Source organism: Nomascus leucogenys, chromosome 1a (genome assembly GCF_006542625.1).
Source record: "Nomascus leucogenys isolate Asia chromosome 1a, Asia_NLE_v1, whole genome shotgun sequence".
In the NCBI taxonomy this organism is placed as follows: domain Eukaryota; kingdom Metazoa; phylum Chordata; class Mammalia; order Primates; family Hylobatidae; genus Nomascus; species Nomascus leucogenys.
In genome coordinates, this window is record NC_044381.1 from 90,488,176 (window position 1) to 90,507,436 (window position 19,261).

Below are 19,261 nucleotides of genomic sequence, written 5' to 3' on the forward strand. Positions count from 1 at the left end.
TGAGGCAGGAGAATGACGTGAACCCAGGAGGCGGAGCTTGCAGTGAGCTGTGATTGCGCCACTGCACTCCAGCCTGGGCGACAACAAGACTCCGTCTCAAAAAAAAAAAAAAGAATTAATGTGTTAGGATAAAACAATTAAATTTGAACTTTTAAACTGGGATTAACTTAAAGTTGAAATAGCTGTCTTCGACTTTAAACACACAGTTGTGATACTATCAATTACTGCCTGCCTCGAAGTTTCTTATACATGACAACGCCATACTATAAAACAAACAAGTAAGGTAACTATAAAAACCAATCCTCCCCAGGCACGGTGGCTCATGCCTGTAATCCCAGCACTTTGGGAAGCTGAAGCGGGTAGATCACTTGAGATCAGGAATTTGAGACCAGCCTGGCCAACATGATGAAACCTTGTCTCTACTAAAAATAGCAAAAATTAGCCAAGTGTGGTGGCGTGTGCCTGTAGCCCCAGCTACTGAGGAGGCTGAGGTAGGAAAATCACTTGAACCTGGAGGGCGAAGGCTGCAGTGAGCCAAGATCATGCCATTGCACTCCACCCTGGGCCACAGAGCAAGACTCTGTATCAAAAAACAAAACAAACAAACAAAAAGCCAATCTTCCCTTCTACCCAGAAGTCCAATTTAACATCTATCCCTTGGGCTAAAATATATAGATGGTTACGCCAAGTAAAAGATAAGCAAATCAGTACTATGGGCAGTAGTAACAGCACACAGTCTTTGGACGATCCTCGATTTAAATTTTCACTCTGTCCTTCAAAGTCATTTAACTAATCTAGACTTCCGTTTCCTCATTTATAAAACCATCTACCTCATAATGATTAAACAATAAAGTATATAAATGGTTTAACATAGCACCTGGTACAAAATAAATGCACAGTAAATGGCAGTTGGCATGTCCATTAAGGAAACCCAATGTTACCACTGCCAGAACCACTTAGAAAAAGTTTTTTTTCAGCAACCCTTGTCTGTTCTACATGGAATTTCTGACATCATTTATTCTGTTTACTAATAAAAATCCTAAACTCCCAAATAGCTCAACACCAACAGCCTTTGTCCTCCGTGCCTGGCATCAAACTATCAGCAGGCTTTAAAAGAGTCTAATGAAGAAACAACTCCAATAGTATTTCTAATAGTGCAGAAGTCTCAACGTGTCACCTGACTGGATAGTAGCCATATCTCTTTATGATACGCTAATTACTTCCCTATTCCAAATTTTAAACACTTTTGTTAAACACTTCACTCACAGAAGGTACTATGCCTTTTAATAATTAGGACTAGAGGGTACAGGAGGGTTAGGAGTAATAAAAAAAAGCCATGTAACTTCTGTATTAACAAAAACCTGATAGTAGCTATTATCCTTTCAAAACAAATCATTGCCTTTTTAAAAAACAAGGCAGAAACACACTCTACTTTATGGAATGAAGTGTTGCCAATAGAAAAAAAATAAAAATTTAAAAAATTATAATCTCATACTAGGTATTGTGGCATTACATTTAAAAAAAAAAATAGTAAGGTGGTCAAATGTAGCGGCTCACACCTGTAATCCCAGCACGTTTTGAGAGGCCAAGGCAGAAGGGTCACTTGAAGCCAGGAGTTTGACCCAAACTGCTTAAATGTATTCTTTTTTTTTCACTGTCTTTTTTCTCTTTCTTCCTATAATTAGTTATTACAAGCTCCATCTCTCTTAATTAATTCTAAGTTCTTTTTTTTTTTTTTTTTAGGGAGAGTCTCACTCTGTCACAAGGCTGGAGTGCAGTGGCATGATCTCGGCTCACTGCAACCTGTGCCTCCCAGGTTCAAGCGATTCTCCTGCCTCAGCCTCCTGAGTAGCTGGGACTACAGGCACACACCACCATGCCCAGCTAATTTTTGTATTAGCAACATAATGAGACCCCATCTCTACAAAAAAATTTTTTAATTAATTGGGCATGGTGGTGTACACCTGTAGCCCTAGCCGCTAGGGAGTCTGAGGTAAGAGGATTGCTTGAACCCAGGAGTTTGAGGCTGCAGTGAGCTATCATTGTGCCTACTATACTCCAGCTTAAGCGACAGAGCAAGACCCTGTCTCTAAAAATAATAATAATTAGGCTGGGCAACGTAGCTCACACCTGTAATCCCAACACTTTGGGAGGCTGAGGCAGGCAGATCACTGAAGGTCAGGAGTTCAAGTCCAGCCTTGCCAACATGGTGAAACCCCATCTCTACTAAAAATGCAAAAATTAGCTGGGTGTGGTGGCGCATCCCTGTAATCTCAGCTACTTGGAAAGCTAAGATACGAGGATCACCTGGACCTGGGAGGTGGAAGGTGCACTGAGCCAAGATCATGCCACTGCCCTCCAGCCTAGGAGAAAGAGCAAGACCTTGTCTCAAAAAAATACATAAGTAAATAAAATAAATAAATAATAACGGGTATAGAGTTTCAGTTTTGCAAGATCAAAGGAGTTCTGAATATTGGCTGCAGAGCAATGTGAATGTACTTAACATTTAAAGATGGTTAGCATGGTAAATTTTTATGATATGCTAATTACTTCCCTACTCCAAATTTTAAACACTTCATTCACAGAAGGTACTATACCTTTTAATAATCAGGACTAGAGGGTACAGGAGGGTTAGGAGTAATAAAAAAAAAAAAGCCATATAACTTCTGTATTAACAAAAACCTGTAAAATCATGAACTGAATGCCGTTTTTCAAATAAGAATCATTGTAATTTTAGAACTAGGAATCTCATTTTAAAAAATGGTAAGTAGGAGAACACTAATCTCTAAGCAATATAATTTACTTCTTCCAGAATTACTAAAAATCCTTTTTGCATTTTTAAATAATTTGTACAGGCCCTGCACAGTGGTGCACACCTATAGTCCCAGCTATGCAAGGATACAAGTACGCTACGATCACGCCTATGTATAGCCATGGCACTCCAGCCTTGGCAATATATAGTAAGACCTATGGCTAAAAAAATAAATAAAAATAAAATTAACTTTACATAGTCATGTATCTTTACACAAGAACTTTATCATTTACTTCCTTCCAAGGATTACATAAAGTACCAAAACAAACACTACCATATTTGTAATTTCTTTAGAGTGTTTAGGAACTTCTGTTGTTATTTGTTTCAGAGAACAGTATTTCACTATTTGAGAGATTTTCATCCCCTCAGGCACAGGCGTACAGAAGATAATATATTCAATAGATCTGTATCAGGTATCAGCAATTAACCCACTCTGACTTCTTAAAAGCAAAAGTGAGCTAAAAACAAATGTTTAAAACAAAAAGTCAACTTAAATGCTTAAAGGCTTTCTGTATGTTTGCACATATATGCATATATTCGTTATTTAAGATACAGTATTTTACATTACCTATAATCATTATTCCTAATCTGTCTATTATAAAACACCTTATCTTGGTTTTATTTATTTATTTTTCGGCTTTTTTGAGACAGAGTCTCTCTCTGTCACCCAGGCTGGAGTGCAGTGGCACAGATCTCAGCTCACTGTAACGTCCACCTCCTGGCTCAAGCGATTCTCCCACTGTTTTTTAAATTATACTTTAAGTTCTACGGTACATGTGCACAACGTGCAGGTTTGTTACGTATGTATACATGTGCCATGTTGGCGTGCTGCACCCATTAACTCATCATTTACATTAGGTATATCTCCTAAAGCTATGCCCCACCCCCCCCACCCCACGACAGGCCCCGGTGTGTGATGTTCCCCTTCCTGTGTCCAAGTGTTCTTCATTGTTCAATTCCCACCTATGAGTGAGAACATGCAGTGTTTGGTTTTCTGTCCTTGCGATAGTTTGCTGAGAATGATGGTTTCCAGCTTCATCCATGTCCCTATAAAGGACATGAACTCATCCTTTTTTATGGCTGCATAGTATTCCATGGTGTATAGGTGCCACATTTTCTTAAACCAGTCTATCATTGATGGACATTTGGGTTGGTTCCAAGTCTTTGCTATTGTGAATAGTGCCGCAATAAACATACATGTACATGTGTCTTTATAGTAGCATGATTTATGATCTTTTGGGTATATACCCAGTAATGGGATGGCTGGGTCAAATGGTATTTCTAGTTCTGGATCCTTGAGGAATTGCCACACTGTCTTCCACGATGGTTGAACTAGTTTACAGTCCCACTGCAAAAGTGTTCCTATTTCTCCACATCCTCTCCAGCACCTGTTGTTTCCTGACTTTTTAATGATTGCCATTCTAACTGGTGTGAGACGGTATCTCATTGTGGTTTTGATTTGCATTTCTCTGATGGCCAGTGATGATGAGCATTTTTTCATGTGTCTGTTGGCTGCATAAATGTCTTCTTTTGAGAAGTGTCTGCTCATATCCTTCGCCCACTTTTTGATGAGGTTGTTTGATTCTCCCACTTTAGCATTCAGAGTAGCTGGAGTTACAGGCGTGCACCACCACGCCCAGCTAATTTTTTGTATTTTTAGTAGAGATGGGGTTTCACTATTTTGGCCAGGCTGGCCTCCAACTCCCGGCCTCAAGTAATCCACCCACCTGGGCCTCCCAAGGTGCTGGGATGACAGGAGTGAGCCACCATGCCAGGCCTCATCTTGTTTTTAAATGCAAAAACAAAAAAAAAACAAAAAAAAAAACTCACTTCTGTCATCCCAGCCCTTTGGGAAGCCGAGATGAGCAGACGGCTTGAGCTCATGAGTTTGAGACAAGCCTGGGCAATACCGCAAAACCCCATTTCTACAAAAAATACAAAATTAGCCAGGTGTGGTGGTGCATGCCTGGAATCCCAGCTACTCGGGAGGCTGAAGCAGGAGAATCACTTCAACCCAGGAGGCAGAGGTTGCAGTGGGCGGAGATTGTGTCATTGCATTCCAGCCTGGGCAACAAGAGCAAAACTCCTTCTCAAAAAAAAAAAAAAAAAGAAAATTCCACATCTATTTCACTTTTTTTCTGTTTAGACATCTTATTTTCAATATCATGCTCTACTACACAAGAACACATCAAATTCTTATTGAACTCATACACCATAATATCCTGCAAATATTCCTCTTTTTCATATATTACATGTTATTTATATTCTTTATCTCAAAAGTAATACAAATTGTGGCAGATATTTTCCAAAGATGCCTACAACGTTAGATTCCATCCCATATGCTCTTCTTACCATGTGATGTTGACCCTTTCAAGTGGTGGGATCTATGTCCACAGCTTCCTTGAAACTTGGGAGGACCTTTACAACTATATCAACCAGTAGGACAGAGCAAAGCATGTGACTTCCAAAACCAAGTCAAATATGCCATGCACCTTTGCCTTCCTCTCTTGGGATGCTCTCTCTCTCGGAACCCAGGCACCATGCTGTGAATAAGCCAAGCAGCCACAAGGAGAAGTCACATGAAGGTGTTCTTGCCAACAGCCCAGGCTGAGGTCCCAGCCAACAGCCAGCTTTAACCACCAGATATGTGAGTGAGCAAGCCTGCCTTCAAAGGATCCCAGTTCCCAGCCACTGAGCCACTCCAACCCTTCCAGCCACCCCACCTCATGCTGTATGTTAACAGAGACAAGCATCCTTACCAATCAAGCCTTGCTCAAATTGCAAATATATGAACAAAATAAATGACTGTTGTTTTAAGCCACTAAGTTTGAGGTACTTTGTTACACAGTAATAGATAACTGCAACACAAGCTCATAATTACAATCTGGAAAACAGACAAAAAGAAAAACAATTTTAATTATTCTAAGTTTTACCATTATAAAACATTTTGACACAAATTTTACAATTAAGGAAATGTTTCACCCTACTCACCTAAGATTCCAAGTGATTTTACCAGGACAAAGGGTTGTATTTGTAAAGACGATAAAATGTTTGCATCTTAACTACAAACCGGAAGAAAGACTGTTAGCTTTCAATCCACTTTGCTTATCCTTAAGTATCTCTTTCACTTACCTGTCCTAAGTGAGGTGTCTGAGGATTGCTGGCCCACCAATATTCCAATCTATGGATATAAATCAAGATCTTGAATTGTAACAGCAGCTGCACTGGCACTCTTCCCCGGAAGAAGTTGCTTAAGCCTCAAATCTGAAATTTTCAAGGAAAGAAAATCCTAAATATACATACCTCCTTTCAATCACTTAAAATTTCACTTCTATAGTTGGGTAAGGACTGATGGAGTTGGTTACGATACATAGAAATGAATGCACAGGTTTCACTAAAAATAGAGTTGGCCTGTGCAATTCTTGAAACACGGCAAAAATAATAACAATTTTAAAAACTGAGGTGGATAATATGGGTTCATTCTTAAGAGCTATATGATCTCAGTTAAGTCACAAATTCTCTGTGCATAAGTCTGATCATGTGATGAAGATTGAGGGAACCAGATCAAAATTTTGGGCTAGGAGTCAGAAAACCTGGGTTCCAAACTCAGCGATCATTCTCCCTTGCTGTAAGAACTTTGATACGTCTCTATGGGCTAGATTTTATCATCTCTAAAAGGGGAAGGTTGAATTAAACAGTGGTTCAAATCTAATTCTTGAACAGATGCCAGCCATGACTAAAACTATGTATAAAGTTACCAATTATGCTTACTATGAAACTGTCCTTCCTACATTTTTGGTGTCAAAATGGCTTCTTTTATGAGATTATGTAAAAGTAGCAGTAGATGGTAGCAGTTGTTGTTTAAGTTCTCCATAGCCAAAATAAAGAGCTATAATTCTATGTAAGCAATCTATAAATTCTTTTTAGAAATTCTAGTGTCTGTACGATTTACATGAACTCTAAAATTCCTTATACTTCTAACATCCTACATACTCACTATTCAACTAATATTTATTAGGTATCCAATATGTAACAAGTAGTCTACTTGTTGCTGGGCTACCCAAAACATAAGATTAGTCACTCCTCTGAAAAGCTCCTAATTTTAATAGGGAAATAGACACATATATCTCAAATACAACATAAATGGGTTAAGTCTTCTAATATAGGTTACGAATCTTATAATATATGGGAGGAAGAATGATAGAATGGATTTTTTGTATTTCAGAGACTGGGTCTCGCTCTGTCTGCCAGCCTGGAGTGCAGTGGCGTGATCTCGGCTCACTGCAGGCTCAACCTGCCAGGCTCAAGCGATCCTCTCACCTCCGCCTCCTGAGTAGCTGGGACTACAGGCATGTACCACCATGACCAGCTAATTTTTTGGGGGAGGTAGAGGGTGGGGGTGGGGGTGGGTACAGATGAGGTCTCACTATGTTGTGCAGGCTGAATGAATGAGCTTTACAACTTAGTAAGCTTTTAAAGTGAGTTTTGTAGTTGTAGGATGAGTTAATTATAACCTCTTTAAACCTCAGTTTATTTGCAAAACAATAATGATTACAGATACCACAGAATTGTGGTAAACAGATAACATGCTATAAGAGGCCAATCCAAAAGGTGAAAATGTTCAGCTCACATACCTTCCAGGAGATGAAAAAAAAATCATTTTAATAATGACATGGTACAAAAAGTTATTTACAAAACTGTAAATATGTATTTGTTTAAAACACTGTAAAACTCAGTAGTGCTTTTCTTCACTAGCTTCTAAGCAGCTGAAGGTCATAACTAAGTTTGCTCCACTTTATATTCCTAGCATCTAGTACAATGCCTAATAAATAGCAGGTATCAATAAAGTTTATTAGAAAAAAAACTGAATAAATTGGAAAATGGCTAATCTATTTTTACAGAAATTAAAGTTGTAGTAGCTAAAAGTAAAAATTCTTAGAACTTTAATCCAAAACTAATTTTAAATGTGTATTTTGATCTGTCATACTGCAATCTGAATATACTTGCATGTTTTAGAAGCAAAATAAATTCACCAAACAATGCAACAGAATAGTGCTGTTCCTGAATAAGAAGACAAGCAGCAGTTAATTTTTTTTTTTTTTTTTTTTTAGAGACAGGGTCTTGATCTATTGCCCAGGCTAGAGTGCAGTGGTACAATCATGCCTCACTGCAGCCTCAAACTCCTGGGCTCAAGTGATCCTCCCACCTCAGCCTCCCAAGTAGCTAGTACTACAAGTGCATGCCACCACGCCCAGCTAATTTTTAAAAAATTTTTTTGTAAAGACAGTTTCACACAGGCTGAAAAAACTCCTGGGTTTAAGTAATCCTCCCACCTTGGCCTCTCAAACTGCTGTTTACAGGCATACACCACCATGCCCAGCTGGGCAGCTAACATTTAATGGGGACTGATTATTTGCCAAAAGCTCTTCTAAGCACCTCCTATGGATTATCCCATTTAATCCTCAATAACTCTCACGAAATTGACTATTTTTTTAAGAGATGAGGGGTCTTGGCTGGGCACGGTGGCTCACACTTGTAATCCCAGCACTTTGGGAGGCTGAGGCAGGCGGATCACATGAGGTCGGGAGTTTGAAACCAGCCTGACCAACATAGAGAAACCCTGTCCCTACTAAAAATACAAAATTAACTGGGCATGGTGGCACATGCCTGTAATCCCAGCTACTCGGGAGGCTGAGGCAGGAGAATGGCTTGAACCCGGGGAGGTGGAGGTTGCAGTGAGCCGAGATCACACCATTGCACTCCAGCCTGGGCAACAAGAGCGAAACTCCGTCTCACAAGAAGAAAAAAAAATAAGAGAGAGATGGGGGGTCTTGCTCTGTTGCCTGGAGAGCCGTGATGATCACAGCTCACTGCAGCCTGAACCTCCCATGCTCAAGTGATCCTTCTGCCTCTCAGCCTTTCAAGTAGCTGGGACTACAGACATGTGCCACCATGTCTGGCCAATTCTTCTTATTTTTTGTATAAGCAAGGTCTTGTCATGTTGCCCACATTGGTTTCAAACTCCAGGCCTCAAGTGTCTTCCCACCTTGGCATTACAGGCATGAGCCACTGTGCCCAGCCAAAAGCAACTGTTAAATATTCTCATTTTGTAACTAGGAAAACTGAGGCACAAATAATTTCCAAGATCACAAAAATATGAAATAGTGGGTATGGGGTTTTTAAAAGAGTAGTAAAACAGGTTGTCTGACTCCAGAGCCTATTTTTTATTTTTTATTATTTTAATTTTTATTGTTTATTATTATTATTTTTTGAGACAGAGTCTCGCTCTGTCACCCAGGCTGGAGTGCACGGGCGTGATCTCGGCTCACTGCAACCTCTGCCTCCCCCAGGTTAAAGCAATTCTCCTGCCTCAGCCTCCCAAGTAGCTGGGACTACAGGCACAGAACACCACGCCCAGCTAATTTTTGTATTTTTAGTAGAGACAGGGTTTCACCATGTTGGCCAGGCTGGTCTTTAACTCCTGACCTCGTGATCCACCCACCTCGGCCTCCCAATGTGCTGGGATTACAGGTGTGAGCCACTGTGCCTATTTTTTAATTAAATAATTTTGTATTTAAAAATCAGATTTTACTAGAACTGGGAACATTTGCTTCTAATGATTTGATTATTTTTCTAAAAAATGAGGCCGGGCATGGTGGCTCACGCTTGTAATCTCAGCACTTTGGGAGGCCGAGATGGGTGGATCACCTGAGGTCAGGAGTTCGAGACCAGCCTGGCCAACATGGTAAGACCTCGTCTCTACCAAAAATACAAAACTTAGCTGGGCCTAGTGGTGCGCGTCTGTAGTCCCAGCTACTCGGGAGGCTGTGGCACAATAATCGCTTGAACCCAGGAGGTGGAGGTTGCAGTGAGCCGAGACTGCGCCACTGCCCAGACCATGCCACTGCACTCCACACTCTAGCCTGGGTGACAGAGCAAGACTCCAAGTCAAAACAAACAAAATAAAAACAAACAAACAAAACAAAGAGTTCTTTTATTATGTATGCTAAACACAATGATACAGTTCCTGCCTTCAAAAGCCCACAAACCAATGCAGTATTATAATATTAAGTAGTCACACCTGAATTTTACTGTTTTAAATTTAATTATCTCAATTTTTTTTTCTTTTTTTTTTTATACAGAGTCTCACTCTGTCACCCAGGCTGGAGTGCAGTGGCACGCTCTCAGCTCACTACAACCTCCACCTCTCAGGTTCAAGGGATTCTCATGCCTCAGCCTCCTGAGTAGCTGGGACTACAGGCACATGCCATCACACTCGGCTAATATTTTTGTATTTTTAGTAGAGACGGGGTTTCACCATGTTGGCCAGGCTGGTCTCGAACTCCTGACCTCAAGTGATTGCCCACCTCAGCCTCCTGAAGTGCTGGGATTACAGGCATGAGCCACCACACCCAGTCTTCATTTACTCTTAATTCCAAGTATCACAGCCTTAAGTTTTCAGCGAATATATAGGAAAGGCTTATATGGTCTTAAAGGAAAAATTAGTTAAAAACCAAGAGAAACTCATTTTGCATGGCCATCTACTTTCAGATAATGTTGCAGGGGTGTTTGTTTTGAGACAGGGTCTCACTCTGTCGCTCTGGCTGGAATGCAGTGGTGTGATCATGGCTTACCGCAACCTCCGCTTCCTGGCTCAAGCGATTCTGCAGCCACGGCCACCTGAGTAGCTGGGAGTACAGGCGCAAGCCAGCAACACCCGGCTAATTTTTCATAGAGATGGGGTTTCACCATGATGCCCAGGCTAGTCTTGAACTCCTGAGCTCAAAGCGATCTGCCCTTCTCAGCCTCCCAATTTGCTGGGATTAAAGGCATGAACCATCGTGCCTGGCCCCCAGATAATGATGGTTTTTTTGGGGGGGCGGGCAGAGGGGTGGGTTTTTTTTTTTGAGACTGAGTCTCGCTCTGTCGCCCAGGCTGGAGTGCAGTGGCGTGATCTCAGCTCACTGCAAGCTCTGCCTCCCGGGTTCACGCTATTCTCCTGCCTCAGCCTCCTGAGTAGCTAGGACTACAGGCACCCACCACCACGCCCAGCTAATTTTTTTGTATTTTTAGTAGAGACAGGGTTTCACTGTGTTAGACAGGATGGTCTCGATCTCTTGACCTCATGATCCGCCTGCCTCGGCCTCCCAAAGTGCTGGGATACAGGTGTGAGCTACCGCGCCCAGCTAATAATGATGTTTTAAAAATACACACAAAACACAGAATAAGGACAGCTGAATTTCATTACCAATAGATGCTCTAACAAACCAACTTCAGATGTAATTTGCAAAATGCTATTTTTAGCCAAAAATGTGTTTCACTTCATTTCGTCTGAATCATTGGTCTGATTCTTTAACAAGACTGTAGTGCTTCTCATGTTCTGCTTTCAGTTTTAACAATTGTGTTAAAAGGAGGGCTAAATACCAACAAAACACAGAGAAATAACAATAGGTCTTGTAAAGGCTTTTCAGATATTCAAGAAACAACACTGTTACTAGGGAAAACACCTTACATGTTATTTGACCAAAATGAACAATGATATAGCCAAAATAACTAAAGTAACATTTCACATTTTTCTATGATTACACTCCACATCTTTCTGCCTCCATGCCAGCACAATAAACTATTTCTCCTTACTGTCTTGCAACTATTTTTTCTTTTTTTTTTTTTTTTTTTGAGATGGTCTTGGCTCACTGCAACCTCCACCTCCCAGCTTCAAGCAATTCTCCTGCCTCAGCCTCCCAAGCAGCTGGGATTACAGGCATGAGCCATCACGCTCAGCTAATTTTTGTATTTTTAGTAGAGACAGGGTTTCACCATGTTGGCCAGGCTGGTCTCGAACTCCCTGCCTCAAGTGATCTGCCCACCTCAGCCTCCCAAAGTGCTGGGATTACAGGCGTGAGCCACCACGTCCGGCCTCTTGTAACTATTTTCAAGAAAACCAATATTCCAACGATGCTAGTCAAGAAGCCATGATAAATGGATGTTAGTAGTAATTACGCAATACTTTAGAATTAGAGCAGGCTATGTTTTATAATAAAGAGGAAATATGAAAACAGATTATTTCTAAAACAGTACCACAAAAGAAAGAAAAAAAATCTAGACTTCTATAAACAATTGGAAATGCTGGCACTTCAGAGTGAATTCATAGAACTCAACTAAAGGCTGCTGGTTCCAAGATCTGGCTTGCCAAATTTTCCCCTATAGATAAACATTTAATATCCACTGTGTCATTTTATGCCACTTCCTAGATTAAAAGTCTTTTGTTAATTCCATTAAGCTAAATGAACACCCAGATTGTTTACATTCCAGTTATCTGCCACTAGGGGAACAGATCAGAGAAGAGCAACTTAAGCACAACATACAAGCTTTATTGAGACCTGCAAAACAATGAAATTTGACACATTCTCCATACAAAATATGCTTAAGGAAAAAAATTATGTTCGTTGGAAAAACCACAGTAAATACTCTTACTTTTTCTTTTTAATTTTTTTTATTTTTTACTAGAATCACTATGCCAGTTAGAATAAGTTTAAAGGTTGTGGGGGGGCACTCCTATTCACTACTATCAGGGCTTTATCCAACAATGGCATACCAGTATAAAAGCTCTTTAGAAAATAATCACATTTCAAAATTATGCCCATCCTTTGACCCAACAGCTCCACTTCTAGAAAATTTATCCAAAATAAATGAGTGTGCAAATATGTATGTATAGGCTGGGGGCAGTGACTCAGACTGTAATCCCATCACTTTGGGAGGCCAAGGAGGGAGGATCACATGAGGCCAGGAGTACGAGACCAGCTTGGCCAATGTGGCAAAACCCCTTATCTACTAAAAATACAAAAATTAGCCAGGTGTGGTGGCACGTGCCTGTAAATCCCAGCTACTTGGGGGGCTGAGGCACGAGAATCGCTTGAACCTGGGAGGCAGAGGTTGCAGTTAATACAGACAGGAGGCAGGGAAATACAGGGTAGAAGAGGGCGGTTCTCCAGCAAAGGCTGGCCCTAAATGGGAACAAGCATTCCTGTTTTTGTGCCTAAATGTTGCCTTTGGGCCTACCACGCCCCCTTATCCTGTACCCATAGAAACCTCAACCCCCAGGCTCCACCAGCAGAAGAGCAGAAGAGCAGCAGAATGGCATGGCAGAGGAGAAGAGAAGGAGCATCTGAACATTGAGAGGAGTTTGGCTGGGGATGGTTGGAGAGGAGATGGGTCACAGGATGGCCGAATTCCAGGCGAAGATCATCTTTCCAGCTCCCCATCATCCTGCTGAGAGCCACTTCCACCACTCAATAAAACCTCTGCATTCACCACCCTCAAGTCCATGTGTGACCTTATCCTTCCTGGATGCCAGACAAGGACTCAGGTAATAAGAGGACAGAGTGTAAAAGGCTTCACTCTGACTTACACACTTAGCCATCTGTAGATGGCAACTGCTAAAAGAGCATTAATTGTAACACACCCCTAGACGCTACCATGGGGCTGGAGCCCAAAAGCACTCTCCCTGGCTCCTGCACCCGCCCATCTGCATGTTCCCCCTCCCGTAAGGGGTTTGAGGGAGGGGCAGCTGAGCCACACTGCTATCACAAGTCCCAGAAGGGGGTCAGGAAACTCTCCCGTTTCACTGTGAGCCAAGGTCGAGCCACTGCACTCCAGCCTAGGTGACAAAGTGAGACTCTCTCTCAAAAAAAAAAAAGTATGTATTGATTAAAAATACATCTATAATGTAAAAAAAAAAAAAACAGTAAAGCATATGGTGGTTACTCAAATTAAACACAGAATCACCATATATTCTAGCAATTCCATTTCTAGGTATATACCCAAAATAACTGAAAGCAGAGACTCAAACAGATATTTGTACACCAATATTCAAGGCAACATTATTCACAGTAGCCAAAAGATGGAAACAACCTAAGTGTCCACTGATGGATGAATGGCTAAACAAAACGTAGTCTAGGCCGGGGGCGGTGGCTCACGCCTGTAATCCCAGCACTTTGGAAAGACGACGTGGGCAGATCACGAGGTCAGGAGTTCGAGACCAGCCTGACCAACATGGTGAAACACCGTCTCTACTGAAAGTACAAAAATTAGCCGGGCACGGTGGCATGCGTCTGTAATCCCAGCTACTCAGGAGGCTGAGGCAGGAGAATCGCTTGAACCCAGGAGGCGGAGGTCACAGTGAGCTAAGATCATGCCACTGCACTCCAGCCTGGGTGACAGGGCAAGACTCTGTCTCAAAAAAAAAAAAAAAAAATAGTCTATACATAAAATGGAATATTCAGCCTTTAAAAATAATGAAATTCTGACACTTGCTGCCACAAAGATGAACCTTGAAAATTGTGCTAAGTGAAATAAGCCAGACACAAAAAATAAACAAATATTGTATGATTCCATGTATATAAGACAACCAGAATAGTCAAAATCATAGAGACGAAAAGGAGAATGGTGGTTCTGTGGACTGGAGAGGAGTGGGGTATAGGAAATTGTTGTTTAATGGGCACGGAGTTTCAGTTTGTAAAATAGAAAAGTTCTGGGATGTACAGTGGTGATGGTTGCACAATAATGTCAACATACTGAATGCCACTGAACTGTACATTTAAAAACAGTTAAAAACAGTAACTTTGGACAGGCATGGTGGCTCACACCTGTAATCCCAGTGCTTTGGGAAGCACAGGCAGGTAGATCATCTGAGGTCGGGAGTTCAAGACCAGCCTGACCAACATGGAGAAACCCCGTCTCTACTAAAACTACAAAATTAGCCAGACATGGTGGCACATGCCTGTAATCCCAGCTAGTCAGGAGGCTGAGACAGGAGAATCGCTTGAACCCGGGACGTGGAGGTTGCGGTGAGCCAAAATTGCGCCATTGCACTCCAGCCTGGACAAGAGCAAAACTCTGTCTCCAAAAAAAAAAAAAAGTAACTTTAATGTATATTTTACCACAATAAGGAAGAAAAGCAAAGCAAACCATATCACAACTTCTAGACCGGAATGAACACTGTGTTTATTATTTTTGAGTCCTATGGTGACTCTTCTTCCTTTGCTTTCTCATTATTCAGCACCCCTATACAAGTCATCAAGAATAGGACCAGATTCACCCTTGTAGTTCAAAGCATAATTATAGAAGTTACAATTTGTATCCATATTCTAATAATTAAACCCTGAATCAAAGTTAAAACTTGGAGCTTCTTTGCATAAATTTTCGATGACAATAAGATTAAAGTTAAATATGTTCATAATGTCAGGTTTATAAAAAAAAGAAAAACAAATAAAAAATAAATTCCTACGTAAACTTCTCTTTGGCAAAAATTTCAATCTAGTAGAAGGAGGAAAAGGAATGAAAATCTCAAGAGGGCTGGGTGCAGTGGCTCACGCCTGTAATCCCAGCACTTTGGGAGGCCGAGGCGGGTGGATCACAAGATCAGGAGATTGAGACCATCCTGGCTAACATGGTAAAACCCCGTCTCTACTAAAAATACAAAAAAATAGCTGGGTGTGGTGGCGGGCGCCTGTAGTCCCAGCTACCAGGAGGCTGAGGCAGGAGAATGGCATGAACCCGGGAGGCAGAGCTTGCAGTGAGCCGAGATTGCGCCACTGCACTCCAGCCTGGGCGACAGAGCAAGACTCCGTTACTAAATAAATAAATAAATAAATAAGGAAAACCTCAAGAGATATAACTGAATACTCATATTAGAAAGTCCCCAGAAAACTGAAGAATAAACTATTGAAATTTGAGCCTTAATGAATATGCAGTTTATGGTCAAAATAAGTGAAAGGGGGAGCTAAGTCTGACATCAAAGTAAACAGAAAGTCCCACCCAAGAACAGAAAGTCCCACCCAATCCCATCCTGCGCCTTAACATCCTCAGACAATGGTGTAACTCTGGCATAACCCAAAATATGTAGTTGGGGCACACGTACAGAATTTACTCCACCAAGGAATGGGAGTACTTAAGGGATGAATCCAAACTTAGTCCGAGCTGAAACTATTTTTTTTGAGACAGTCTTGCCCTGTCGCCCAGGATGGAGTGCAGTAGTGCCATCTTGGCTCATTGCAACCTCTGCCTCCCAGGTTCAAATGATTCTCCTGCCTCAGCCTACCGAGTAGCTGGGACTACAGGCACATGCCACCATGCCCAGCTAATCTTTGTACTTTTAGTAGAGATGGGGTTTCGCCATGTTGGCCAAGCTGGTCTTCCTGACCTCAGGTGATCCACTCACCTTGGCCTCCCAAAGTGCTGGGATTACAGGTGTGAGCCACGGCACCCAGCCCTAGCTGAAACCTTATTGCACTCAAGACCCAGATGTTTCCAGGTATGAGAGCAGTGTTCCTGCTTAGCCAGGCACTCACTGCAAGACACGTTGTCATCTGACACAATCTATAAACAAAGGAGAGCCAGGTCAACAGACTCACGCTCCAAAGGAAACCAAGAGAGCTATCTTCGACTGTGAAAATGAATCGGGAAATCATTTGTATGGTCACAATCAGCACTTAGAGAAAAACACATTGGAAAAGATGAGTGTATCACATGTATAAGGGTGACTATTGATTCACATTTTTTTTCAACTCTCTATGTGTGCATGTGCGTGTATAGGTGTGTGTAGGTGGGGAAATTGCCACCAAAAATGTTTTAAAAATTCATTGTTAGGCCAGGCACAGTGGCTCACACCTGTAATCCCAGCACTTTGGGAGGCCAAAACAGGCAGATTGCTTGAGTCCAGAAGTTTGGGACTAGCTTGGTTGACGTGGCAAAACCTTGTCTCTACGAAATATACAGAAATTAGCCAGGTGTCATGGCACATGTCTGTAATCCTGGCTACTTGGGAGGCTGAGGCATCAGAATTGCTTGAATCTGGGAGATAGAGGTTGCAGTGAGCTGAGATTGCACCATATTATTATGGAAATAGACACTTGCACCTGTACACAGAATCACCATGAAAATGGCTGCACTCCAGCCCGAGCAACAGAGCCAGACCCTGTCTCAAGAAAAAATACAATAAAATAAAATTCATTATTGTAGAGAAACTTTTGTATTAACACATGTGTACCTGAAGACATAAGCAAGAATATTTTTGTAAGAGCAACAAAATGGGGGAAAAAATCTATCTTTAGAAAAAAGACAAATTGTGGCATAGTCATAAAATTAATACAAGTATCTGAGAAATGCACAACAGTGCATAAACCTGAAATAAATTGCAAATAGGTAACCTATCTGTTCTCAGTTTTTGAAAATTAATATACTGCCTAAAGTAATACAAGAGAAAGAAAAGGAAAGGTTTTTTTTGGTCTTTTTTTTTTTGAGACACAGCCTTGCTGTCACCCAGGCTGGAGTGCAATGGTGCAATCTCGGCCCCCTGCAACCTCCACCTCCCGGACTCAAGCCATTCTCCTGCCTCAGCCTCCCGAGTATTTGGGATTACAGGCATGCACCACTGCGCCCAGCTAATTTTTGTATTTTTAGTAGAGACGGGGTTTCACCATGTTGCCCAGGCTGGTCTTGAAGCCTCAGGTGGTCCACCTGCCTCAGCCTCCCAAAGTGCTGAAATTACAAGCATGAGCCACTGTGCCTGGCCAGAAAAGTAATTTTTAATAAAATATTTTAATATACAAATGCTCAGGTATAACCATCCTAAAATTCATATTGTTACAGAAATAGACACTTGCACCTATACACAGAATCACCATGAATGTGACAGCTACAAATGTAGATTGAGACAAATAAGCTGAATAGGAAAATCAAATACCATAAGGGGCAATGCCATTAGTAATAGGATTTTCTAAAACAGTGAACAACTCTTGGTAAAGTTCTGAACAAAACAAAGTACAATTTGCCCCAGGTTAATACTCAGTAGTTACATTCCTGGAAAATTCAGTGTCTATTAAAACTATGTTTAAAAAAAACAAACCCTTTGTGTCTAAATGTAAAACAGAATTAGAATAACATAAGTATAGGCCGGGTACAGTGGCTCACACCTGTAATCCCAGCACTTTGGGAGGCCGAGGTGGGTGGATCATTTCAGGTCAGGAGTTTGAGCCCAGCCTGGCCAACATGGTGAAACCCTGCCTCTACTAAAAATACAAAAAATTAGCCAGGCGTGGTGACGGGTGACTGTAGTCAATCCCAGCTACTTGGGAGGCTGAGGCAAGAGAATCGCTTGAACCTGGGAGGTGGAGGTTGCAGTGAGCCGAGATTGCATCACTACACTCCAGCCTGGATGACAGAGCGAGACTTTGTCAAAAAAAAAAAAAAAAAAAAAAAAAAAAAGATAAGCATAAACAGGTTTTTCGCCTACAAGAAGGTTTGGGGAAATAAAGTTATGCAGAACTGTCTCATACCTTCTGGGATGTCTGGCATTCCTGGCTCCTGTTCATTGAATGTCAAAACTGGACTCCTCCTCCTCTAATCATTGTGGCAACCAAAAGTGCATCCTTAAAGATCCAAACACGTCATAGTAGCAGTACTATCCTTGTGAAGAACCAGAGCCTTCAAGCAAGGAGAGAGCTCAATATGGCCTCCAAATTGCCCTTGTTTTCATGACACCATGAGTTGAATAGGATAAAAAGCCTAACCAATTTCTAACTCTGGTAAAGAAGGTCTATTTGTTTGTGTTACTATAAAGGAAACTGAAACTAGGAAATTTATAAGGAAAAGAGGTTTAAGTGGCTCACAGTTCTGCAGGATATACAAGCATGGCACCAACATTTGCTTGGCTTCTAGTGAGAGCCTCAGGAAGCTTACAATCACAGTGGAAGGCCAAGTGGGAGCAGGCAGATCACATGGCAAGAGCAGGGGAAAGGGGGTGGGGAGGTGCCACACTCTTTCAAACAACCACATCTCACGTAAACTCACTGAGCAAGACTCATTTATCACCAAGGAGATAATGGTAAATCATTCATGAGGGATCTGCTCCCAGGATTCAATCACCCCCCTGGCCCCATCTCCAACCTGGGAATCACATTTCAGCGTGAGATGTGGAAGGGACAAACAACCAAACCATATCAGGAGGAAGAGATCCTGTCTCAAAAAAAAAAAAAATAAATAAATAAAAAACTGTTACATTCCCAGATGTTATAGTTTACACAAAGTGTTTTTGTTTAAATTTAATCCTTATAACTGACAGATATCATAAGACAGATGTCATTATTCTTTTCATATTACTTATAAGGTGAACAATCTCAAAAAGGTCAGTCACAAAGCTGGTAAGTGACAGAGACAAGATTTCAAGCCCTCTGATTTCAAATCCTGTGTTCCTTCCACCAAACTAAACTGCTTTACAAATATCCAGTATGGCAATACAGATAAAAAGGAGTATTCATGGCACAAGATCAATATAAAGACTCTTGATTGGCCGGGTGTGGTGGCTCACACCTGTAATCCCAGCACTTTAGCAGGTCAAGGTGGGTGGATCACCTGAGGTCAGGAGTTCGAGACCAGCCTGGCCAACATGAT

At 41.5% G+C, this 19,261-nt stretch overlaps 1 protein-coding gene across 8 annotated transcripts in view; it reads right to left on the reverse strand.

The window, feature by feature from the left end:
* NUMB (NUMB endocytic adaptor protein) overlaps positions 1-19,261 on the reverse strand; it is a 198,533-nt gene that overhangs the window by 142,594 nt on the left and 36,678 nt on the right. For all 8 annotated transcript variants that reach the window (XM_030813069.1, XM_003263675.3, XM_030813058.1 and 5 more), the window contains exon 2: positions 5,945-6,076. The gene's annotated coding sequence lies outside the window, so the exon portion shown is untranslated. The remainder of the gene's footprint in view (positions 1-5,944; positions 6,077-19,261) is intronic.